The following is a 26,315-nucleotide window of genomic DNA, read 5'->3' on the forward strand; positions in this document are numbered from 1 at the left end:
AAAGAATAAGTTTTTGAGATCACGATGACATCGACCGTCTGTGCCTCTGGCCACGTCTTTGAGACTAAGGCAGGGATTACATTCCCCTGCACACACCACAGACACCTTGTTCTTATATGATTTTTTTTATTGTTGTAGAGTCTGTGTGTAGGACATAGCTGGTGTCCTTATAGTTTCATAGCAGTGGGGACTAATCTACGTGATCACAGAAAATTGCAGATATTCACACGGAGCCTTGTATGCAATCTCCGATGATGATGTTCAACTCATCCAGATTCTTGAAGCTTAGCTAATTCAGGATCTATAAAACCGGCATAAGGAGACTGCCGTGCTATCAGGAGGCTGCTGGCTTGTCTGCTGTCTTAAAGCAGGACCCTTGGCTGGTACGAGGAATGAAGCTTTTGACATTTTAAATGCATAACAATATTTTTGAGGACTGGGACACACTGCTGCTTTGACTGCACTTAAAACCCACATAAAGTGGATGGAAATTCTGCGGTGGACCAGCATTAGTCTATTATTTCAAGCGCACAGCCCACTATTTGTACAAAAATAACTTTTTTTTTTTAAAGCTTTTCGTTTTAGTACATGTAAGCTTGTAGTCAATAAAAAAAAATACTGTTTCACTGTGCTGTTGATTTTGGATTGTCAAAGACCCAAGCGACAGAGGCTACACTGGGAAGAAAATAGAGCCATAAAAAGTCACTTCTGCTATCCTTCCAAAAATAACAATTAATCTTTAATGAGAAATACTCTGTTCTCTCTAGATCTTCTCCCAAAATAGGATTACTGGCACAAAAAAAAGAGCCAATACGAGAACCTCTGTGCAAATATTAAGATAAATGAAAATATTTTAATATGAAGTCATTGGGGCTGCCACAAACGATTATTCTGATAGTCGACTAGTCACCGATTATTTTTGCGATTAGTCGACTAATCAGATCATGCATCCATTGGACATGAAACGTACAGCTTATTGCACCAGCAGCATCTACTCTTATATAACTATCATTAGCTTACAGCTTTAAGTGTTTAAGGTATGTGCGAACTAAAAATAAAGACAAGATGAGAGTTTATTAAATTTTAATGACATTTGCAGATTGTTTCGGTGGAGTTTAATAAACTCCTTGCTATCTAAAATATAAAAGGACATTCTCGAGCATCTCACACTTCTGATAATCAGTTGTCTGCTTGACGTTTATTCAGCTGTGTAAAAACTATAACTTTAATTTCAGCCAAACCGATTTACTCAGGAACAAATAAAATACAAAAAAGAAGTTATCTAAGTGACTTATATCATGTTTAACCTGAGTAGCGAAAGACCGCAGTGGGTAACAAACGTCTACGAAAAAGTCGGAGCGCTTTTGAAAATATGTGGTGTCTTGATAAACTGAGCAGATATTTGAGGTTTACACAGCTACATTCTCGCCTGAAAACATGTTAAATGTTTATTTTGTGACCCAGAAAGAATAATAAGAGTAACATTAAAACTAACTAGCTGCCACCATTGTTGGAAACTGAGCAGTGCCACGCTATGAATTCTGGTATAGGTTGGGCCACGAAGTACACACCCGGACCCATCCTTCAAATCTGGGGAAAAGGAGGACGCATTTGTCGGCCGCTTTTGTCGGAGTCTTCGAATTTGGACAGTCTTTGTCGTGTCGCTGTAACGCAATCGGCTTACAAATGCGGGCACAGTAGGATGCAGTTCCTGAATTTGGACACAGCTACGATACTGGACACTGCTTATTCTTCTTCGGGGTTTAACGGCAGCTGGCATCCTTGTACCAGTGTTGCCAACTCCTCAGTAAGGAAAATCGCTATTGGTTGTCCTAAAAGTCGCTAGAAGTCGCTAAATGATGTCATTGCCTAATTTGCATAATTGGTCATGCTAATCTAATTGTAACCTATGTTGTTGGAGAGAGAAATAACATTGTGGAAGAGACATAAAGTGAGTAAAAAACGTCCTAAATGCATTAAGAGTTTATTTAGAACTACAAATTAAATTTCTTTTAGCAATTATTGTTTTTTTTAATGTCACAATTCCAACCCTGCTCCTTTACCCGGGCTTGGACCGGCAAGTGACCCGAAATAGGCACTCTGGTGGAGTTACTTTGTGTGTGTGTGTTTATAAGTAGTTTTAAACCTTGTGATCCACAAAACAGCATAAGAGTCAAAGAGTAAAAGAAGAACTGACTGCGTTACAGCACCCGCTGCTTGTTGAGAGTAAAAGCGATACGCGCTTTAACGTTGTTTTTTTTTTAGAAAAAAAGTCGCTAAGGGGTCTGAAAACTAGCTAAATACAGCGACAAAGTCGCTAAGTTGGCAACACTGCCTTGTACATGCAGTGCTGCCATCTTCTGTTTCAGTCCATTATTACACTCTTAAATCCTGCTACTTATTCCTGCGTCTTTTGGGATCTTACAAAGCATCAAACGATGCGTCGACTATTAAATTAGTCGTCGACGATTTTGATAGTCGACGTAATCGTGACTAGTCGACTAATCGTGGCAGCCCTAGAAGACATTGAACGTTTGCATCACTTGTATTATAAGAACAATTACTAGCTGCTTTCCTGTACAACCATTTTCAACACAGAAAATGACTCCATGTTAGCCCCCATTACTTTCCATTATGAATGCTACCGACATGACAGAGATTTCTGGTTTTGGACATACAGGAGCACTTTTTTCTATAATGTGTTGTGTTCCCAGAGAAGACAAGTACCAAACTGAGAGCCCCTTTAAAAGAAGGTGTTACTTTATCTCCTTAGAAGTGACACAATGGTCACTTATGCTGCCATCACACTTATAATGAGCTAGTGAGGTGCAATTAGCTCCCACATATTGTTCCACACCATGTTAAAATTTTAGAGTCTAAATACTCCAGGACCGGGAAATAAAACTGCAGGGCTTCAGACAGAAATGTGCTGGTGTCTGTCACACTTACACACACACAGAAACAAAACAGCCCTCCTCAAACAAGTTGCCTCTATAAGTTGTATGTTAATTAAACTTTTGTCAGAGTATTAGCTTCTATTTTCCGACCCTGCGCCCTCCATTCAGCAGTCACGTCTTAAAATACATATACAAATACACGAGCAGACACACACAGACTTTCAAATGTATAGCCACCACATGTTTCAGTTACATGTTTCAGAACAAGATGACTAGGTGCCTGACAACCTCAGTGATGGAGGAGATGTGAGGGTGGGAGGAAAAAAAAACGTTACCCTAGCGTGTTAGTTTTCTGCCAGGGAGTCCCTATTGACCTGTTAAACCTTTGTGACTGGAACAAATGCAAATGGCGCTGACTTGTTCACACAACATACTAAAGGCTCATTCAAATGAGGCCCCGGGCCACAATGAAGCAGTGGCCGAGCACTCTGTGGAGGCTGGGCAGCCCCCAGTCTGAGAGAGAGAGAGACAGACAGAGATTCATTTTGCCATTGCACAGTTCATTCCAGTTGTCTGGTAGAGAGCAGTCATCCACTCTGATTACTTCTCCTTCATGAACACAGACACACACACACACACACACACTCACAAGATAAAATTACCTTACACCTCTCCTGTAATTCTGTGCTTACTAAATCACACTGTTACACTGCACTGAACTTTACCCTGTAATTACCTTGTCTGTAATACTTTGTAACTGGATGCTAGCGGACGTGAACTGCTCCTGTTATCAAGTATGACACCACTCATCCTTGATAATGACACACTGGTTAATACACTCTAGCTTTCGCAAAGATACTGACTGTGCCCCAATGACTAATCACTTTTTAAGTCTGTCCAGCCAGCACAGAACAGGAAATGAAGTTGTAAAGAAATGAATAGAGACTGGAAGAAAGTGGCAGAGCAATACAACTCAAAGGCTAAATAACAGATAAATTATATGAATAAACAGAAAAAAAATAACTCTATCAGTAACAGCAATAATGACTACAATCAAGTCTATCACAGTTCATGTCAAAAATGAAAGTATGAGTAAGATATTTACAGCCTCAGAAATGGAAAAGAGCCAGACAATCCAATTGAGGTTTTTCATAATAAGAGCATGAGCTGAGGTATTCAAACTGAGATACAATATTTGTATGAGTCAGTCCACAACTGGGTTATGAAAACAAAAATCTACAGTATGTAAACAACGTTAAAATGCTAAAAAGGAATGCAGCCAAAACACTGCGGGGAAGCCTAGGATTAAAAAATGATTTTTAAAAAAGACCATGTCTCTGCGATTCCCCCCGGTCTGTACACATCTATTGTGTTTATTTCTTGTGCACAGTGTGTAAGAATGTTTAAAAAAAACAAAAAACAAATTAGAAGCTCAGCTTCACTATAATGTTTTAAGAAGCAACTATTAAAAACAATTAAATTAAAATTGTTTTATGCGTAACACACAGCAACAAAATACCTCATTGTGATATTGGAGTATTAGCCTTTTAACAGAATACAACATGCTAGGGTGGAAATAAAGTAGAGCTCTTTTGCTCCATCCCCTTTCTTCAAGCAGGAGATTAGTGGGAGCCTGAGGATGACTCTCACGCGCACATATGGACAACACCTGACCTGAGAGAAGCTGCCTACTGGACCTCCACTAAACTGGATTTATCAAATGAAGGGTTTTATACCAAAGAAGGGATGTAGTGGGATGTAGACCAACTACTGCAATTCAGTGTAGCGACCTAGATCCAATACTCTGTGAACATGTAGAAGTTCAATTTTGATGGTTAATTTGATGTACAGATGTTGTTTTATTTAAAGAATTTACAGCTACAGAACTCACTCTCTCTCTTTCATATATATATATATATATATATGCTTGGAAACAAGCGTTAAAACTTGGGATTTATTTCAATGTGTAAACATGAAGCTGAGATGTGCTGCCCATGCTGTATAAGGAGTGACATCTGCAGAGGTCACACATGAGCTAAAACTCTGCAGAAAAAGAGCAGAGGAAATTTAGAGAGAGGAGAAACCGAGGAGACAGATCAGACGTCTAACCCCATTTACAAGTACTTTTTATTGCTCTGTTAAAGTTTGTTTTGCAGGCCTGAAAAGCTCGCTACATAACACAACACAATGACTGCAGTAGGTTAAATAATTAGTGATTTTCTATTTAAATATTCATATAAATTGTACTTACTACTTTTTATTCTTTGACTCCTCCCAAAACATGTTTTTATACTTTCTACTTGTCTTTTTTTAATATTAACATTTCTCTCTACATGTCTTTGTACCAGATTTTTACACAAAACACGAAGCTTACATAAGACACATGGATACACTTTTAATTTCCATCGCCGGACACCTGGAGCAGCTCCAACATTAAACCACTGCTTTAATCAATAGTCTACATTATAAAGTTATTATTATACTGTAGAGGACTACTTCCTATTGAGTTCATTAAGTTCTTAATTTTTGGAATACTTTGCTTCCAATTCATTTTAATTTTTTACACAAGATTTTAACTTTAAACTTAAGTGGATTAGTTCCACTCATCACAGAAAAAGGACACAGGTCACACGCAGAAGCAAACTGAGCTGTCACAACTAAACGAAAATTATAATGAACTCTTTTGGCCGACTCCAGTCAAAAGCATATCCTGCAGCCAAGCACTGTTCAAAAGCACAGAACTTTATTTCATGTTCTAGTGAAGCTCCAGATGCTTCCAAACATACTAAACATGTCATGTTGAATTATGAGAAAGTGCTGGAAAACCGATGTGTGAAACATGCAAATATTTTGCAGTTAATCTAACCATGGGGCTGGAAAACAAGAGCACTTTAGGGTTCGATACTTTGTTCAATACAGTCAGTAAGTACTGTGGCATCTATGCCGAGTACTGCATGAGAAATACACAGTAGTGTTTGGAGGACGTTTTTTTCTTACTTAAAAAGAAGCACAAAACAAGATTAAGAGGAACATCACATTACCAGTGGTCCGAGTAAACTCAGTGAACTTTTGTGAGCTTGATATTGATCTCATGGCAATGAATCAGCCAACTCCACCCATGTGGTATTCTATGCAAGTCAAAACAAACATAATTCCAGTAATCCCTTGTGTTTTCGTCAAGAATGTTATTCATTCAGGTGCCTTCAAAGTTTACCCACATTCATTTGGCACAAAAGAAGTCTTGAATCGTCTCCTTCTAATTTCTATTTCAGCACTTTATGCCCAAGGATAACCATAGGTGCCCTTATTAACTAAAAAACCTCTCCTTCCTTGCACAGATCATGGAAAACTCAGTTTTGCAACAAATGCATGACAACGTCATTTGTTCTGATTTACAAGGAATCAAATACTTCACAGAACAGAACTAAAATGATTAGTTATCACACATAACCACCCCTATAGGCAGGCCCATGTGGCTTTCAGTGGGAATCTCCAAGTTCGGCAGTCCTGTTGGACAAACTGTGACTCATCACTCAAATCTGATTATGCAGTTTGACTCTTAATCATCCCATTTTATGTCACTCTGCCACTTTGACTTTCACAAAAGTTGAGGAAAGATGCCTCGAGTGTGCATACATCTTGAGCAAACTCTACTTGAAAACCCTCAATGACATTACGAAGTACAGATTTCACAGTGACTAAATTTCAGTTCCCATTTCAGCCTTCAAACTTTCGTCCCTTTTATAATTAAAAAATTATAAAGAGATGATGGACAAAGACAGAAAAGTTATATAGGTTTGAATTGATGTTTTTGATTTTCATTTATTATAATACAAAAAATATATATGCTACCCTTTCAGCAGGCATAAGAGTGTTGAATAAATTAGCATGGATCTCTGTGCCCTTCAAACAAATGTATGCTCACCTGCTTTACAATGTCTGAGGCCCTGTGGGTTCTCGTTCTCCTCGATGTGCTGCCCTGCACCTTAAAAAGAGAGAGAGAGAGAGAAAAGGGTCAGTTTACAAATTAGCATTGGGGATGATCGCCACTCTGTTGCTTCAACCTGCACTGTGAAAAAATGATCGAGATCTGTGATTGATTAGGATTTGTGGTGCACCGTTTTGTTGCGTGCTGTTCTCTCACAGTGTGCCAGCAGAAGCTGGGAATGACACATCGATACTGGAACATTTCTGCTGCTACTTATCGTCGCTGTATGGCAGAAGACCAGAACAATAATATTTACACTTTGTTTCAACCATAAGTTTTCGTTTTCATGAAATAATCGTGTTTAACTGCAATCATAAAGAATAAATATTAAATATATCTGTTAACATATATTTTCATATACAAAAAAGGACATTGATATACCTCATGAAGTACAGATTGAGTTGTTCAAATCAGCATAAAAACTATAACTTTTACCCATTATGGGGCGTCATATTTGTCTATCAAGAATTCAAAAGCAAACTAAAATAATTTTAGATAGATAGATAGATAGATAGATAGATAGATAGATAGATAGATAGATAGATAGATAGATAGATAGATAGATAGATAGATAGATAGATAGATGTAAGTAGTATCAAATATTAGCCACAATTTTAATGTAATTGTTATTGCACTTTAATGCAACTTTACAGAGCAAACTTAAATATAATTTTATTTAAAAAGGTGCAATATGCACAACACCTTGCTATAGGAGGAGGACACTCTTTAGCATCTAGAGCACAAGCACATCAGAGCTAAGGGTCTCCTTTTCTTGCATCGCCAGACACTGCTGCAGCTTAGAAGTGATCTATCCCACAACCCCACCCTCATTCAGTCTTTTCCCCTGACCTCAGCATCACCTGATGCCTGCTGTTGGGTTAGGGACACTGAACGCACCACAAACAAGGAGTCATTCCTGTTAAACTTCTTTAAAGTGTAACTGGAGCCTCACACTCAGTCTGATTATGAAGTTTACAGTGGGACTCAAGCAGACACTTGGATACTTGTGGAAATTAAGTCTGGCAAGAAGCCTTGTTACGTTTACTGTTTCTGAATCTGCACTGTAAAAGAGTTGCATGTACATTAACAATAAAACAGGGCTGCCACCAAGTTACTGTTAGTTTAACAGTTTTCCTACTGTTATCTACATTACAGCATGCTACTACAATGATAGCGTGTCCTGAAGTGCTCCGCGTTCCTTTATTTCTTCCTTATACCACGTCAGCTATAAAAACCTGCACAATGTAAATCTTCCTCTCTCTCTCTTTACCACTGAGGGCATAGCCTGCTTGTTTGTAAAAGATTTACTGGAATTGTGACCAAGGTATGGAGGCATTTACATTTAGTATTAGCTCTCAATGGTGGCTCATGTGTTTCATCAAACAGGATTGGTGATTAAAATGAAATATCGACCTCTAATGTCAGTTAACATAATGTGAAAGTTTAAAAAAAAAAAAAAAAGGGGCAACAGTGTCTGTCCAGCTTTCAGTGCTAAGGCTAATCCTGCTAGCATTCTATAGACAGACAATAAATAATGCATTATCAAAAAAAGTTTTATTTTTTACATAAATAGACTTGATTGGAAATGACTCGGAGTGTACAAAATCAAGCATACCTCATATTGAAATTATATAATTTGCACTCAACATTTTGAGAAGACCACTTTCTATATAGACTATGTACTAACCAATAATAATAATAATAATAATAATAACAACAATAATAAATTGCTGACTCAACATATTTATTCAAGACTTCAGCTTTTTTTTTTCTGTCCACGAAGTTACAGCCTCAGGGCTAATGCTGCAAAGTCCAATTAAGGGTTAAAGACACCCGGCCAAGGCTTGCTTACTGAGCAAGTCAAACCCCTCTGCTGTAGTCACACAAACAAGATATTAAAACACAAGGAAAAAATGGTTCCTTGACTACTCCTTGAGCAGACTAGACTATTCATTAATGAATAGAATGAATAGAATGTTTCGTAACCCATATGGAAAAGATATACATAAATCTTATAAAGTTTGTATCTGTCGTTGTATTTTTACTCAGTTGTATATAGCATTCGTATTCTATTTTTATCTTATTGTATATTTTTATTCTATTTTATTCTACTGTATATAGTATATTATTTTATTCTATTCTGTACAGCTGTGTACTGTATTTATTCTTATTGTATTCTAATTTTTGCGTCATAACTTTTGCACTGTCCACTTCCTGCTGTGACAAAACAAATTTCCCACGTGTGGGACTAATAAAGGTTATCTTATCTTATCTTATCTGTCTTGTGTGAAACTTGTATGAAAAGCATATAAGTGTGAAAACAGATATAAGATCCCTTGAAAAATTATATAATGAAACTTGTATGTTTTGGATACTTACTAAAACAATGTATGAAAGTAATGGGAAAGTGGCCACTTTCATGAGTAAATCATGTAATCCTTATATGATTTACTCATGGAAGTGGCCACTTTCATGAGTAATCACATATAAGTTTTTACTATTTCTTTTCCGTATGGGAAGGACCGATACAGTCCTTACGAAACAGGTATTCTGGAATATTTCTGTCTCTCGGCAGCTGCTGGGTGTGTGACGATGTTTCTAGAATAGTCTGTAGATAGTTCAAAAGGTATTGAAAAAAAAAACATGAAAGAGGCTGAGTAGGTGTTTTTAGTTAGAGTATCTGGCCTTATTTAATTCCTACCACCCCCACCCCTCCACACTAAAATATGTACATGAAACCTTGAAGATGAGATTAGGTCATGCTGTTTCAACATTTCTAGCATTTGCCTTGGTCTGCATGTAGTTCTTGGAATAAGTGTCATCACACGTGAAATATGTCTAAGAACAAATTTAAACTCAGTGACCTTCAAACCAAATGAATCAATCTCACGTTTATTCCACAAAATTATTACATTTTTGGGATGCCAACGAGTTGATCTATAACGCCGGCTTCCAGTCATTCTTTTTCTGTGGTACAGTACCATTTATCACTCCGCAGATCACTCAGAAGATTCATTGGCTACTTTTATCTTTTGTTCTTTACTTTTTAGCTTTCAGCAATACAAAGGGCAAATGCTTTGTAGTGTCTCGACACTGGCCTTGATAAACCCGGTTTGTGTGTGTATGGTAAATACTTAAAAATACTTTAAATGCTTTCCAAGTATTTAATGGACCTCCCCTTTTTGCTGCACTTAGTTTATAACTGAACCGGAAGAATATGCACTCCTACCCACAAAGCAACCCCCTCACCCAGTCTTCTCACAGGACTTGTGAACTCTCCATAAACCCCTGAGTCCCTCCAGAACACTGCTGTTCATCTGGAATCAGAAAAACTCCACACACACACACACACACAAAAAAACTTAAATAGACACTAAGGTACAGAGAGTGAAAAGAGAGAGGGACAGAAAGAGAGGCAGGCCAGATTGCAGAGGGCTGAATCAATGCAGCAGCCTGGTCTCTTTTTTTCCCTCTCCACTCTTTTTTCATTTTTTTTTCTCTCTCTCTCTCTCTCTCTCAAATGATTCACAGTGGAAAGAAAAGGCCTTTTCCCTGTCCTCAGTTGAACTCCACATCAGCTTCCTGTTAGAAAGGCAAGGAGGAAACACCCAGAGCAACACGCGCGTGCGCACATACACACACACAAACACACACAGAAGAAGGCCTTCACGAGTGGATTCTTCGCTGCCAGAGAAATTAGGTCAAGCACTTAAATGCCCTGTGCTGAGATGCACAGAGACTTCAAATGTGAAGTGTTTGGTGGGGACAGCAAAAGCACAGCAGAGCAACAAACACACATGCAAACAAACGCCTGTTGCACTCGGGATATACACACACTAGTGACACACTTTACATCTCATGGTTTTCCACATTATTAATACCAGAGAAAACTTAAATAATCAGTGACAGACGCCCACCTACTGTTAACACACCATCCATCTGTGCAGATTAGAACATGACAAGGTGGCTTTGTCACACACGATAAAATAAATGACGAATTAAAAAGGGGGTAAGGAGAAAAAAACAAACACATTTTAAAGCCCTTCTCAGGCAAAAAGCTAAAGGAGTATGTGTGAGTTCTCAAAACGCCAGATGACCTGATTAGGGAGCGACAGGACTCTGCGCGCCTATACGAAACAGCTAAAGATGGGGTGGGCGAGCACAAGACGCCACACTGCAGCATCGGCCGTGCACGCCGAAAATCCCCCTCGCCAAACCCCACCGCCCCCCGCCCTCTGACCTGAAATGGCCTTAAAGTAACAACACACCACATCGCCATCACGTCCAATCAACTATTCATAGAAAGGCTGGATTGCGCTCCGTCCTGATCTTGCCGTTTAGGGTTTCAATCAATTGCGTGAGATATGAGAGTGTGGCAGGGAGTGTGGGAGGGAGGATGAAGCTGCTCTGAAAGCAAATGAGAGGAATTTTTTTTTTTTTTGCTGAATCCAAGCCTTCTTCTTTCCTACCATATTGGCCACTGCCAGTATGGCCCACAACGGAGCTCAGAGCTACAGGGTGGCGGACTGAATCTGAAAATAATCACGTCAATTTTCACTCCACAGCCATGTCCTTTCTTCTGTCCCACTGCCTCACTGTAGAGAAATGAACCCCGGCCCATTGTCTAAAGGCCACCTGTGTTTCTGCTGCATTCTCTCAAAGGCACATTTTCCTGTTTATAACCATGATTGTGCCTTATAAACATAAATCTCATAAGACACAGAGGGGAAAAAAAATTGTGTTTGTGACCAAGCTATTGCAGCCAAGAGGTCGTTCTGACCCCGCTCAAATTTTTGGCTCCTGACAGTTGTGTTCCTCTTTCATGGTGAGAATGTGGCAATAGCACAACACGCCGTGTTTTGTCAGCTAACACAGATCTTTTCCTGGGAAACGCTGCTGCTTCTTTGCAAATTTGACCGACACTCCAGAATGAACAGAATCTTACCCGACCGGCCAACCAGGCTGCACACAAAGCCTTGAGAGCACACAGGCACACATACACTCACAAAGCAAAAAAGAAAAAAATGTAGCCAGATGAGCAGAGATGAACTGGAAAGGAGAGGCAATTCTCTAAGGTGTGCGTGGGCCACTTTTTAACCTTTAACCTGCGATGCGTTTCCGTGCCGGTGAAGTGTGGCCTGAGTGATATATCCAAGATAAACTGACAGCAGTAAATTTGAGTATGAAGCTAACAAAAAAGGAGACTTGTGCTTTAAATCAATAGTCAAATTTAATAAATTTACACCCAGTGCAAATTACAAAGCAACCATGCTTTTATGACTTTATGTGCAGGCTGCATTTTTGCTTTAGTTGCTTTTAGAAGAGGACGATGATTTCCCCACTTTATTTATTATTTAGCAGGAATCTGTGTGATTATCTTCAGCCAAAAACAATCAAAGAACGAGGCTGTAAAAAGAACTTTGTGTGCTGCTACCTGGCCAGTGTAAAGCACCTGTTATTACTGCCCACATCCACGTGTAACATCAAACAAATCAACATCAAACGCATCACAAATCTAATATCTCACGGGGAATTTAAGCATGTGTCTTTTTAGAGAAGCTCAGTGTACACCTGAGACACAGCCAGGAAGCACCAAACGGGCCTTTAGAGCATTAAAAATACATTCAGCTACTGCTGAGTTAGCTGCTCTCGGATTTCAATGAATTAATTTCATCAAAAAACTTCTCTTGAGGGGAAACCACAGTGACACATCAGGGGGAAACCGCACAGTTCTACCATATGTTCTCGGGTCTTACATACGCTCATCATCTCGGGGCGCACAGCTCCGGGAGACGCAGTTTTTACTAATTAAACGCACATTTTTCCTTTTCCCCCATCAAATCCTTCAAACTGATCACTTGGAGAGCGGTGATGTTTTCCGCTGGATTGACGCGATCCGCCCGGCTGCCTATCTGTGTTTGCATCGGGGACAACAAAGGGGGGAAGATTATGCCTCTCAGCTAGCAGAAACTAGGGCACGGGAAGGCGACCTCTTTTCTCGTATTGCGACGGAGAATTTACAGCCTGGCGACCATTTCCATCACCGCGTATAGACTATAAGGTGTCTGCGACTTGTTCTCAATTTTAAAGACTTTTTTAAGCTATTAAACAGTTTCGGGCACGCTGGAAACTTCCCCTAAGGACTGTTTCAGTCATAACAGTGTCAATATCCACTGACTCAGTCTGGGGAGGGTGTTGGTGGAGGGGAGACGCACCGCCACAATTCACACACGCTGTATTGCTTTTGCTTTTAAAACAAAACCTTTGATGTAATTTTACGCAATTGGCGCAAATTTAAAACTAAAAATAAACGTATAGAGCGGCATTTTAATACGCACCGATTCGTCTCAAGTTCAAGTTGGATGGTCTGCTCCGGCGTGTCCAAGTCGGCCGGCTTTATATTTCCTTTAGCCCACGGTGACTCGTCTTCCTTTTTGTGTCTGGAGCCACGAAACAGCAGGAAATTAAAAAAGCAAGAAAGGGACGATATTTGCAGACTGAGATGTGGAGGAGTCATCCCGTGACTCGGTCTCCGAGAGCCGCTGCTATGTCACGAAAGTGTTGCGTTTCCCCCCTTTCTTTCTCCGCGTCTCTCTCGGCCGGCCATGCAGCTCGGTTCAGTGGGGACAGACAGCAGACTGCGCCGTGCGACTCGCGCCGCCGGTGAACCAGATGCGTCAAGTTCAGCTGAGGTGAAACACGAGTTATACAACCACACCGCTGTGCGGTGCAGGCTGCTCTGCCGTGCTGCTTATTTAAAGACTCCAAAATACGAAGGGAAAGGGGGGGAAAAACAAAAGCCACCACTCTGAAATATCAGCAAAAACGAGCCTGCGTTCAGATGATTATTAAGGGCTGCCTCACTCCCTCCCCTCCTGCCCCCTCCGCGGACCTAAAAAGCACTATTTGCTGGCGTGAACTTTTGTCAGCCTCGTGAAAAAGACTATTTTAATTCCGCCGTCAACTTTTACTGGTGCTGAAAATAGCACAAATTACTGCCGCGAAATTATTTACAACAGTAAAAGAATATTAAAGAATTAAAAACAAAAATGCTATAAAACAACCACCAAGGTCACTGTAAAGTCACATATTTTCCATGGCACACAGGTTTTATGCCCCACCTTGAATTATTACACACATACCATGCCTTTTTCCCCACTTGCACCACCCCTGCTTTTGTAATTAACAATTACTCTGGTAAGTAGCTTTGCTGTAAAGTATTATTCATAAAAGTGTGTGCTTTTAAAACAAACTGCAAGTGTGAAGCTAAAGAAAAATAGCCACAAAACAAGCAAAATGTGCTGCGTCACCATCCGTCCGGGCTAACGGCGCTCTATTAACAGCACATTAACTTAAATGTAATTCTCATGTTAGCTTAGACCTTAACCTCCACAGCTAGGCTACTTCATTTTCTTCATCTGCTAGCTTTTAAAACACACTCCCCGAAAGCGGGACTTCACACACCTGTTCCCTCCCTGCAGTTAATGAGCTTCATTCAGTTTTGTCCTCTCTGCAAGTTAATGAAGACCTCCTTATTCATTCGACGCCACAGGTGACTCGCAGACAAGCCCGGACTTGTTGAGGTAGCCAGTTTGCCTCACAGACACTTTATTGATTAATCAGCTGTGGTGATGAGTCAAACCAGAGCTGCTGGAGCACGTCCCCGACATTTTGAAAAGTTGCTAAAAATAAATAAATAAATTTAAAAAAAAAACCCAAGTGGCAAAAGCGAGGGGACGTGGGAGATATTTTAATAGCTAATAATTTGATTTTTCATGCTGGGTCATACTAGTTTAATGTAAGGAAATGAAACTGTAATAGAGTCCGTGTACTAGGGGGGAAATGTTTTCCGAGAGAGTTTGTAGGGGAATTTTATGATTGGACTAAAAATAAATAGTGCGCATCTTTAGGTCTAAATCTTTTTTTTAATCTAAAATTATTTATAATAACATGGAAAGTTCATTAAACGTTATACTCCTTACACAGTGCTCTGCACAGTCACTCTTTAATAATGTAAACACACACAAAAGTGGCTTCCCTGTAAGATTTAACCTTTTCCTCAGGTATGTTACTGAGAAATGAGATTCTCTGAAGGCAAGGATAAAAAATTAACTTTTAATATTCCTCTGGAATGTGTAAGAACACACTCCCTCACCATCAACTGCTCAATGTAAATTAATAAAGGGGGACCAAAAAGTCAATTATTAAGGGAGCTAATTAATTAAAATCCTCCCTTAAAAATCATGGTAATAATATTAATAGGAAGAAAAACATTAAAAACACAGGTGGAAATATGTCAATGTGATTATTTTGTGGGAAAAAACTTAACACTAGTAACAGAAGTTGAACAGAAGCATGTTTGTCCCTCAGTTCGTGATCAAACCACTGCTTGTGTTAGTTGTTTTTTCTAAGCTCTGTGCACATTAGCACTGGAGCATCACACTGTGAACTAGCAGAGTGTGCAATGAGTGCACGTAAACCTGTATTTACAAGCGTACAGAACACCTATATTCACGAGCATGGAGCCATACTATAGGATTAGGAGTGTGTGTGTGTGAGAGAGAGAGAGATGTTACAGCTCAGCTGCCTATGGCCTGAGAATGTAGGCTATAGCTTACTGGGATTAGAAGGTAACACGAGTTCATATTATTAAGACAAACACACACATATTTAAAGCTGCAATAGTTCATGAAAAAAGGCTGTGTGTAAACTTTTATTAACTAAAGCCAATTATAAAAAAAAATAGGGTAATGTTTTTACTTACAGTTGTGATGTTTATAACTAATATATATATATATATATATTATAGAGATGATAATATTTTATTAACACACATAGGCGATAGTAATTGCTTAATATATTATTTTATGTAAGCGAAGAAACATCAAATTCTTATGTAGGGCTCAGGCTCATATTTGTTCTCACACACACACATACAACCCTGTTATTTAAATTTCTTAGATATTAATAAACATATTCATTGTAATATAATATATTAGTAATTGTGGTCAGCACAGAAGTGTGAAGTTATTGTGTAATGTAAGTATTCTGTATTTTATTATTTCACCATGTCCTTTCTTTGTAGAAAAGCATTTTTCATAAGGCACTTTTGAACTTTTTTTTCTTTGTAATCACCTTTAGAAATGTTTTCACAGTTCCTTAAATTTTGTAAATGAACATGCTCAAATTATAAAATACCTTCAACAGGAAATATATTTAATTATTAATGATCTTTTTTGTCTGTTTTCCCTCAAAAGTGGACCTGAAACTATAAAATCCCCACGTTTCCTTTGCCTGGGAAGAAAAAAAAAAAGCTCCAATAATAATAAAGTGAGCTTCAGGTAAAACAAATATTAGGAGATGTTAATGTCACTGGTGGATTTGCTGCAGATGTCGTATTTGGCACTTATCATCCAAAATTTTACACCCAAATTGACTTTTGCACTCAGTACTCATCAATGTTTCATTTGACTGAATTTGAACACTCACTCGCATCAATTACGTGAAAAGTATTGACGAGAGAAAAGCACCGAGTCCCGCCATTAACCTTCTTTTACGGGACTTTTTCATAAAATCGAACCGGCAAAGTGTCCGAGGAGGACGGGCGAGGAGACGAGATGGCGTAAACAGTGTTGAATCTAGTGGAGTTGGCCAGGGTGCTCTATTCGGCACTTCTAATTTGCAATCAGACCCTCTCTTTGAGCCCACGTCTCCAGACAGTGTGGATGGCAGCTGAGACAAAGCTAGCATTCTCCACCGCCCAAGGCCCCTCTTAGTTTTATTTCAGGCCACTGCTCTCAGACACAGACCATTCTGCATGGAGTACCCAAAGACAGCAGCCACAGAGAGGGAAGAGGAGGAAGGAGCAAGTTTGGAGGAGGTGTGGAAAAAAAGTGGGAGGAGGCTTTGTCAAGGACCAAACTGCTGTCTGTCTCTGTCTCTCCCTCCTCCACCTACCCTCCTCTCACTGCTCCTTCCTCTCCTTGGATGGTACCCCTGGCCTGGCCCCCACCCCCGCCCTCAAACTTACTGCAGTGCAGTGCCACGCCCCACCTAGTACCACGAAAAACACTTGAGACATGATCGATCACACCACTCAAACCGGGGCACGCCAATCATGACCTCCTTCCCCTTCACCATCTCTAGTTTTTTTAGCTCACGGGAGCAAAAAAGCTCTTTTGAGATTAGCATGCCGAGTGTAAGAAGTTTGATAAACTCCTCAACAGCTCACTTCGGCACGCGCACCAAATGGGTAATACATGGCACATCATCTCATGGTGCAGTTGTAAAAGTGAAAATTGAGTCACTCTGGTGGCAGACTTTAGTGCCACAGCAACCCAACTCTTTGAATACTTTAACTCTTTGAGTGCGACAGATTTTAATTTGGCAGGGAAGCTGGTGTCCGATCGGCAGTTGGCACAAGTTCAAAGATTGGAGTCAGAATCAAGGGTCAAAAAGTCTCCGCTGCCTTTGTGCTTGGTATTCACAAAGTATAAAGTTTTGTGTATGCAGTAAAGCTTGGATGAGCATACTTGTTTTTACAGTAACGCCCTGTTTAAGGAGATAATGAACAGGAGTTAGGGATTTTCTGGGGCTTACAGGGATAACCGTGACGCTGATAATTCAGCCCAATATATATAAATACGTAATCTAACTCCTTTAGAAAAAAAAAGCGTGAGCACGCATGCCTGCGCTGTTATCCACACGCCGACGTTATCGCCTCGCTATCAGCAGTCCTGTGGTCGTACGGTTCGTTGTGGCTTAGTTGCCACAGGTAACAGGTCAATGATTACCAAGAGGGCCGAGGGTGTCCTCAAGCTCAGGTCATAGTCAGTTCCCCGAGAGAGAGAGCAGGACAGCAGTGCGCCGCAGCTGCCGTGTGTAACTCTAGGCCTGAGTGTTGAAAAGCGGCACTGTGTTCACATTGGGCATGTGGCCTGTGTCAGGGGGCAGGGGCCACACTCCAGTAGCCGGTGCTACTTTATGAGGAGAGGATGGGATCTTTTTATTTGGCTTTCAAGCAGTCGCTTCTAAAACCAGGAGGCACTAAAACTTTCACATGATGTCGCTTTAAATCCACAGCTGTACCTTCCCTCCTCATCAATAACGTCTCCAAAAACGGAGAAAAGATCTGCCTCAGTCCTCTTTTTTGGTTTGAGCTGATTCCCACAGATTGTGTCACTTATTAGCTGCTTTTCCTGCACTGGACCGAGGAGCACAATCCCTCTCAGTCTCACTCGAACACATAACAATGCCAGGAATGGCTGCATTTGTGCAGTACGACCATTAGGCAACATCCAACTGCCTAATTCATTCAATTTCTCCCTCTGCCGTGCCAGCACAATTGGCCTGAAAGGGCACAGGTGGGGGGCAGAGGAGGCTGGTAGGCTTGCTGCTAAAGTCGCTCACACAGTTCTAACTGTTCTAGGGGGCTTGGATGGGTTAAAGCACGGGAGCTGGTTGGGAAAATCGTGTCCTTGAGGCGATCCCAGCCGGGCTCGGCAGTCACCCTGACCCTTCTCTCTCTCTGAGCTTGACCCTGACTATATCTTTAGCAGTGAACGGTACAAATTACTCGATCGCATGGTTCTGCTTTCTCCCCTCTTGAATCCCTTTCTCTTTCTCACTTTTCTTTTTCTCCGGATGACCACAAATAGCCATTGTCGCTGCAGACCACGAGAACAATTGGGTTCTTATGCTGTGGCTGGTCAGGGGATGGGAGGGTAAACTTCGGCAATGACTGCACTAAGTAAATTATAGCTCCAATGGCCTGTGTGGTTTGGAGAGGCTGCGCTTTGTGAGAGGTCCTGCAAGTAAAACCACCGGTTCAGCACATTCGCTGCACTCTGCAGCGAAAAACTGACGATAGCATGGCAGACTTTTTTGCATTTTTTTTTGTTTCGCTGGTTTCTTCTCGATCTACCAGAGCGGTTCATAGTCGTGTAAGCACTTTGAGCTAACACTGAGAGCTGTTAAGAAGCAGTTTGAGTTTTTGTTTGGAGTCTCTCTGTAAACTACATCTTGTGAAATGAATAATTGCATGACTGCGGGGCAATGCAAGATTGCCACAGTCCGGCTCCTTCTCCCCCACCCCCCTCACCCTTCCCTTTCTCTCAGATCGAGGCTCCGCCTGTCGACTGTCCTCCCGCGCCTCCATCGCTCCACCCTCCCACCCTATCCCCTTTCTACATGACATCATCCGCACATCTGTCGTCCCAACAGGGTGCTAGTGACACAGACAGGCCACAAAATTAGTAGAGTTCCTCCCTCTGCCTTTGTCACCATCTCTTTCTTCCCCTCTGGTTTTCTCTTTCTTGCTGTTGCTTTTTGCTTTCTCTCAGCGCTCCTCGGTATTCCTTTCTTTCCTCTCTTTATACTTTCTAACCCCCACAACCATCACCATGCCCCCACCCCTTTCTGCATTATGTCCTGTAAATAATATAGCTGCATGCTGCATTACATTCTGCCTGTTTCCTACAATATGGCACGTACATTTGAGCAGGCAGGAAACAGCCATTAAACTAAATGATCCGTGAGCTTCACCCCAGCCTTGACCCATGTGATTGTGAGCAAACTCAATCAGCAAGGTCAGCACTAACACGATGTGACTCTTACAAAAGACTTTTTTTTCTTGACTTTCTCTGATTTGAGCTAATAGGGACTGCTAAAACCGGTTAAGAGGTTGCGGTTGTGTCAATTTGTGCGTTGTTTTTTTTTGTGTGTGTTTGTGTGTGTGTTTGTGTGTGCGCCCGAGAGAGAGTGCAAGAGGAAGAGAAAGAGAGTGGGAGCGATTTCTAGTGTGTTTCAACAGTCAGACCCAACCCATTAAGGGCCAAGTATTTTCAAGGGAATAGAGACTTACAGAAGTATAACACATGTTTGATTCCCAGAGCCCCAGTGCAATAATTCTTCACACATGAATTACTCACAGATCAAATCAAGTTGTACTGGATCACACAGCTGCGCTGGATTTACAGGTCTGCTGATGTGTTAGTGAGCGTTCACATCACCATTCACGCTGTTAATACCATCATTAACCAAGTTTCCTTTTAAAAAAATTACACTTCTCATATATTTCCTCCTTTATAGGCGTATACGTGGTAACACTTTAAGTAAAGGTCATCAGTACAGGTGTTCATCATTAACTACTTGATTATTAACATCCATATTAGTTGGCTCTTAATAAAGAACTCTGAATTATGGATTTTTACTTTTTTGGGGGGCCAGAGCTTTTACATCGACTATATATAAAAGATGGACCTACCCACTATGACATCACCCAGTGGTTACTGAGGTCCTGTTGTGAAGCCTCAAGCTGAGAGTTTGCTCTGCCATCACATCTTCTTTCAAAATACCATTTTAGTGTTTAGTTTGAAACAACCTGTGACGAGTGAAGGGAGAATCTGGTTGAGAAACACACAGTAGACAATGTGGACCTTGCTTTATCCTCCTTTGGACTATAATGAGACCATAATATACAATTTAAAAAAAAAAATTGGATGTATTCAGTAAGGTTTAAAAGTAATGATTAAAACCACAAACTATCTCCACCCACCACCACTTCCCCTGCCGGTGGCGGACTCCCTCAGGTGTCGGTGTGTTGGTGGTTCTTTGTGTCCGGGGATGGGCGTCCGGGTACACACCGGCTCACTCCTTGGCGGCCGCTTGTCGGGGCCTGGGGCCTGGGGCTCGCTCGGGCCCCTTTGGAGGTGGGGTGCCCCCGGCCTCTCGGCCTGGGGCACGGTCACTCAGGCACAGCTGGGGGCCGGCGGAGCTCACGGGCGCGTCACTGCAACTCCCCCTGGCTTCTGCTCCGCGGCTGCTGGGCGAGCCCTCATCTGGGACTCTCCTCAGCTCTTACTGGAACAGTGGCGCGGCTGCCCCTCTGTTGGTCTTCCATGGTCTCTTGTGTTCTGGGGGCCTCTGGATGTCTGGAGTTTTGATCTCCTCCATACCCGCTTCACACCCTGGAGGACGGGGCTGTGGCCCCCCCACACTCCCTAGCAGATCATTACATGGAGAAACCTTTGGAATGCAAGCATGCTGATCCACACAGGTATGCACACATGGGTATTCACAGACGCGGACTAAAGCTTTCTTGGCTTTAAGACATGCATGCGCTCAAAGCACACTGTGCGCTGTCTATCTTGCGTGCTGCACAATATCGTTTATTATTTAGTAAATATTGATATCTATGACTAGCTAGTTTATTGTGATGGTGCTTTGTTTTCTCTATTATTATGTTGCTCTTTGTTGTTTGCTGTCTCCTCTGTTTGTTTTTTTTGTTTGTTTGTTTTTTTTTCTCCATACAGGTGACCCAGGAGTTCTTTTTTTTTTTTCTCTCTCTCTTCCCCCCCCTTCTCACCGTCTCTTCTCCCCTTTGGTTTTCTTTCTTTCTCTCCCCCTCTTTCTCTCATTCATTCCCCCTGTCCTATTTATTAAAAAAAAAAAAAAAATGACAAAGGATGAACTGAAGCTCTGCCATCACGTAATGTCGCATACTGCTGTTTCTGATGTCATTTAGAAAAAAAAAAAAAAAAAAAAAAAACCCACAAACTTATCAGGAAAGTGATTTGTAGAGGTTGTAGAACAAGGAAGCTGAGGGCTGTTTTTGCAATTCTACACAATCAATCATTTAGAAAGAATGCACATGTAAAGCACCTCTGAAGACTTGGAAGCTGTTCATCTATGAACTGCCGTCTACGGACGTTGACCGTTTTCTTTTAAGCTATTTTAGTGCTCTGCTTCTTTAAGAAATCAGCATGGTTACAAATTACATTTCAAAGTCATATTTTTTAGTAGAGCTGCATGGTGATGCCTTCCTTTTTTATTTTTAGCTAGAGTGTGACAAGTGAAAGTAGTGCCATAAAGACCTGGGATTGTATGGCCGAACTCTTAGATTCCATGTCCAACAACAGCTAGCAATCAATCCCACAGCCCACACTAGACAAGCTATTGGCATTTTGCTAGCTCTGCTCTGCCAAGGTTACACACACTCTGATCGTTAACTGAAAAAATCTAATCAGCCAGTCACTTGGCAGCAACTCATTGCATTTAGGTATGTAGACGTGGTCAAGATGGAATACTGAAAAACTGATCATCAGAATGAGAAAGAAAGGTATTTTAAGTGGCTTTGAATGGTTGTTGGTGTGTTGGTGGTAGATGGGCTGGTGTGGATGGGTTACTGTCCCACACAACCCTCCAGGGTTTGGAGAGAGTGGTCCGAAAATAGAGATAATATCGTCTGGGAGAAAATAGCTGGTTAATGGAAGAGGTTAGAGGAGAATGACCAGACTGCTTCAAGCTGATAAGAAGGTAACAGTCACTCAGATAACCACCTGTTACTACCAAGGTGTGCAGAAGAGCATTTCTGAGCACACAACATATCAAACCTTAAAGCAGATGGGCTACAGCAGCAGAGGACCACAGCGGATGCCACTCCTGTCAGCTAACAACATGAAACTGAGGCAATAGTTTGCCTGAGCTCACCAATAATGGACAAACTTTGCATGGTGAGTGTCGATTTTTGCTGCAGGATTCAGACAGTAGTGTCAGAATTTGACATTAACAGCATGAAAGCACGGCTCCATCCTGCCTTGTAGCAGCATTTCAAGCTCATGCTGATGATGTTTTAATGGTGTGGGAAATAATTTAGTAGTAGTACTGAAATGAACAATAACTACTGAATGAACATATTCTGAATTAAAAACAATCTGGACTCATTTGAATAATGTTAACACATGCAGTTTTGTGTTTTGTTACACAAAATACCCCACCCACCAAGGGAAAATTTCGACACTTGTAGCAGACCCACCCTTTTAAGTGGAAAATGAACAAAGCATATTAGAATATTCCAGCTATACAACAACTTTCTAATCCATTATATTAAAGTAAGCAACTCTTACTTGATGCCCTGCTAGCAGCGTATTGATCATGCAGAATTAATCTTAAAACGTGCTCTATAATCACACAAAAAAATCATGAAAATAATAAGCTATTAATATGCCTCCTCCCAGGCCACTCATGACTGCCGAATCTTGTCGAAATACAGACAGCGAGGAAAATTAAATGACATGTTATTAGTTGAAAGTCACTAGGTGGATGTGAGAGTGTAGTTTTGGGTTCCTCGTTTGAGTCTGATCGCCATCAAAAGACAGCCACACAGAAGGCAGCAGATGGGATTTGAACCTCGGATTACACAGAGGGGGAAGACGAACCCCGATGACCACCACGTATGACCTCCGCCTTTTTTTCTTTTATTTTTTTTGTCCTTGCTTTATTTTTCTGTGGACGTTCATGGATTAGCACTTTTGAAAAAAATCATGCTAATAAGCATAATTGTTTAGGAGATACAAAGTTGCAAAATGCCACTGTGTGGAACTGCAGGACATTTGGAGTTTGCATTCAGAGAGCACTTTGTGTGAATTCAGTTTGTTTGTGTAGCTGCTGTAGACACCAGCAGATCCGATAGAAACCAAAACCCACTGTCAATTTCTAATAACAGGCTCGTGTTTCTATCAGAGAAACAAGTAAACCAAAGTTTTGGTGAAGGTGGCTCCACACACACACACACGCACACACGCACACACACACACACACACACACACACACACACACACACACTGCTCTTTTAATTTCCGATACATTTTACTAAATTCCAGGTCTTTGCTCCTTTAGCTGATGGTTAAATAGAGTGCACAAATATTTCAATTTTGTCAAAAAGTGCTTGCTTTTGTGTGCTCAGCGGGGGGACTTTGTGAGAAGTGGAATATATGTTCACTAAAGGCGCACAAATAAACACGACCGTTAAATTTTGAAATTCTGATGGCAGGAACCAAGATGGTGGAACGACTGAGGGGTGGTGGGGATGATGGGGGTGGATGTACGGCGTTGAAACAAGGGAGTAAAGAGCCCCCTTGAGGATGTCAGACACACACAACATTGCTAGTGACACTGAACTACACCAGGCTCGCTGAATAATCACCGGACACGTGAAACAATATCGGCAGAATCAGAAAGAGGAATTTTCTGAGCTGCACATTGCTTAATGTTCATTAGAATCTAAACAGTGGGGGGACCGACAGTGCTGCAATGAAATAAGGAAACAGTGGTTAAAGTAAAGTTTGTTCTATATCAAAAAGTAGGGGATCTGCTTTTTTAACGGCGTGAAAGACCAGAGTGCTGGTGGGAAGAGGACAAGCTTGACCCAAGCCAGAGAGGTTTGACCTGAAGTGAGAGCTTCTCTGGTCCTTTGTCTCCCTCTGCAGCTCTAGCTGGGTAAGGACAGATAGAAGAAGCCATTTGAAAACAGAAAAAGGGGAAAAGTCTTGGGGAAAAAACAAAACAAAACAAGTAGAATTAGAATAAATACTTGGGGATAAAAACGCTGCATGATTGCTACAGCATAAAAGTACATAAAGCTTCCACTTCAATCATTAGCGAGCAGATTGTTGCAAAAATCTTGGCAGTGTTGCAGCGATTCCAAACAATTCATATTTTTGAAATAAAAATTAAGATTTTAAAAAAGAACCCGTTAGTCTCTTGTTTCTTTAAATTACAAACTCATAAGGATAAAATTCTCCCCTTTTTAGCTTCTCATGGTGGTGAATTCGAAACCCTTCCCGCCATCTAGCCTTTCCCCCCACATCTGCAACATGTTTACAGCTTGAAATGTGCATTTGTGCACCCAAAAAACCCATAAATCTTCTTTACATAAAAGAGATCATTTCTGAAGACGTTTATGTCCCTCGTGTCACCGTTAAAAAATACAGCCCTGCCATAATCTGCTCTGGAAAAGGGTTCAAGATGCTTCGAAGGCAACGACTGCGTGAAAAAGTAGAAATGTCGCCCGTCAACATGGAAATAATTTCCCCTCCTGTCAGCTGTCGGGTTTTGGGGGATACTCAGGACGGTGTAAATTAGATTTGATTACAAAGTAGTTTCTTGTAGCTGTGTCATAAATACTCTCTTACTTCTTCACCCCCAGGCCTGGCTGTGCCTTTTTTATCTCTGAAAACCCTTCACAGTGCAGGGGGTCATATTCATTTCACCAACCGCGCCTCAGATCTTTTGTGCATTCTCTCATGCGTTTTAGCCCATTACACATATAAGCACCATGTGTTTGTCTCGCAGTATTAGGGTCTAAACAATGCCTCTGACATTGTGGTTAAGCTTTAAAGTCACTCGAGTTGCACGTAGCAGTGAGTTAAAATGGCCCATATGCACTTGTCTGAGCTAAACAAATTGAACCCATCAGTTTGTCTTAGCAGATCAGAGACACATGCCATATGTTGAACCGAGCTCTTTGATGCCTGTCTTTTCCTATGAGCTCAAATGTCACATTTTACATATAAGGCTGGCATAAATCTATATTTTTTCCTACTATTAACAAATCCCCAAACCAGCAGTGTGTCTGTGGCAATCAGCTCCACCATGTATAGTTTCATTGTGCACCTGCTGACTCATTTCAGCATCAAAATTGTGTACAGGAAACACGATCTAATCATCTAACTGGACATAAATGCTTTCATCGGTATTCTCGCGAACCATTCATCTCATCTACTTCAAATTTTGTCGGTGTACTGCCCGAGTAAGAAAGGGCTCCAGTGTAGCACTTTCCTACGCAAAGTGTTTATTACAAACGGTCTCATTCGCACACACATTCACGCAAGCACTTTCTAATGTGTCCAACGCCTTTCTATCTAACGTTCATTCACACACCAGGAGCATTGAGAGCAAGTCAGTATTTTACCCAACCTACCTTCCCACCCCCGCGCTGTCACGATGTTGGCATCATCAAAAAATGTACAATGTCAGAGTAATAACACTAATCATGGGATTGATTTGTGGCCTCATGATGATGTGTCACACAGTCTAAAAATGTCCCGTAGCTGTATTTTTATAGTTCCTGGAAAGCTACGAAGCTTAAATATAAACTTGGATTCATGGTAGGTACAAGAATGAACACATAGTTTAGGTTCACCTTTATTTTTCTAGGAAGAAAGAAGTGTTAGTAGGGTTAGGCCTCCAGGTACACCTCCACTGGGGATCTGCTCCTCCTCATAATTATCTGGTGGGAGTGGGTCCCTGGCTTCAGCACTACATTTATTAAAAGAAAGTCATGGAGGATTTTATGTGTACAACACAAAGCAAAGATGTTTTTTAATAGAAGCTGAGCTATTTTATGCGTCTCTTATTGTCACTTTGAACAGTCATTGTCACAAAAAATCCCCCAAAATACCACTTTAAAAAAATAATAGCAATCAATGCCCAATATCCAGAGCTACAGTACAATAGATGCACAATTTATCAGTCCCTCCCAACTAATACACTGTCTATATGAGCAACAACACCAACAAACAGCTTATTGGATGTAAAATAACACACAGGGTTCATTATACTGGGCAGAAGATCTCTCAGACAGCAATAGC

General features: G+C 41.0%; 1 long non-coding RNA gene across 2 annotated transcripts in view; it reads right to left on the reverse strand.

The window, feature by feature from the left end:
* The window catches only part of LOC101465111 (uncharacterized), a 33,864-nt gene extending 19,423 nt beyond the window's left edge, over positions 1-14,441 (reverse strand). Inside the window, exons 1-2 of one of the 2 annotated variants that reach the window (XR_001167765.4) lie at positions 14,350-14,441; positions 6,823-6,882 (exon numbers count right to left, since the gene is read on the reverse strand). This is a non-coding gene — a long non-coding RNA (uncharacterized LOC101465111). Of the gene's footprint in view, positions 1-6,822; positions 6,883-13,223; positions 13,860-14,349 lie in introns of those variants that run through there. The other variant, XR_191430.5, reaches the window with a different exon arrangement.
* Positions 14,442-26,315: the final 11,874 nt, after the last annotated feature.

The sequence above is a fragment of the Maylandia zebra genome, linkage group LG17, assembly GCF_041146795.1.
Source record: "Maylandia zebra isolate NMK-2024a linkage group LG17, Mzebra_GT3a, whole genome shotgun sequence".
In the NCBI taxonomy this organism is placed as follows: domain Eukaryota; kingdom Metazoa; phylum Chordata; class Actinopteri; order Cichliformes; family Cichlidae; genus Maylandia; species Maylandia zebra.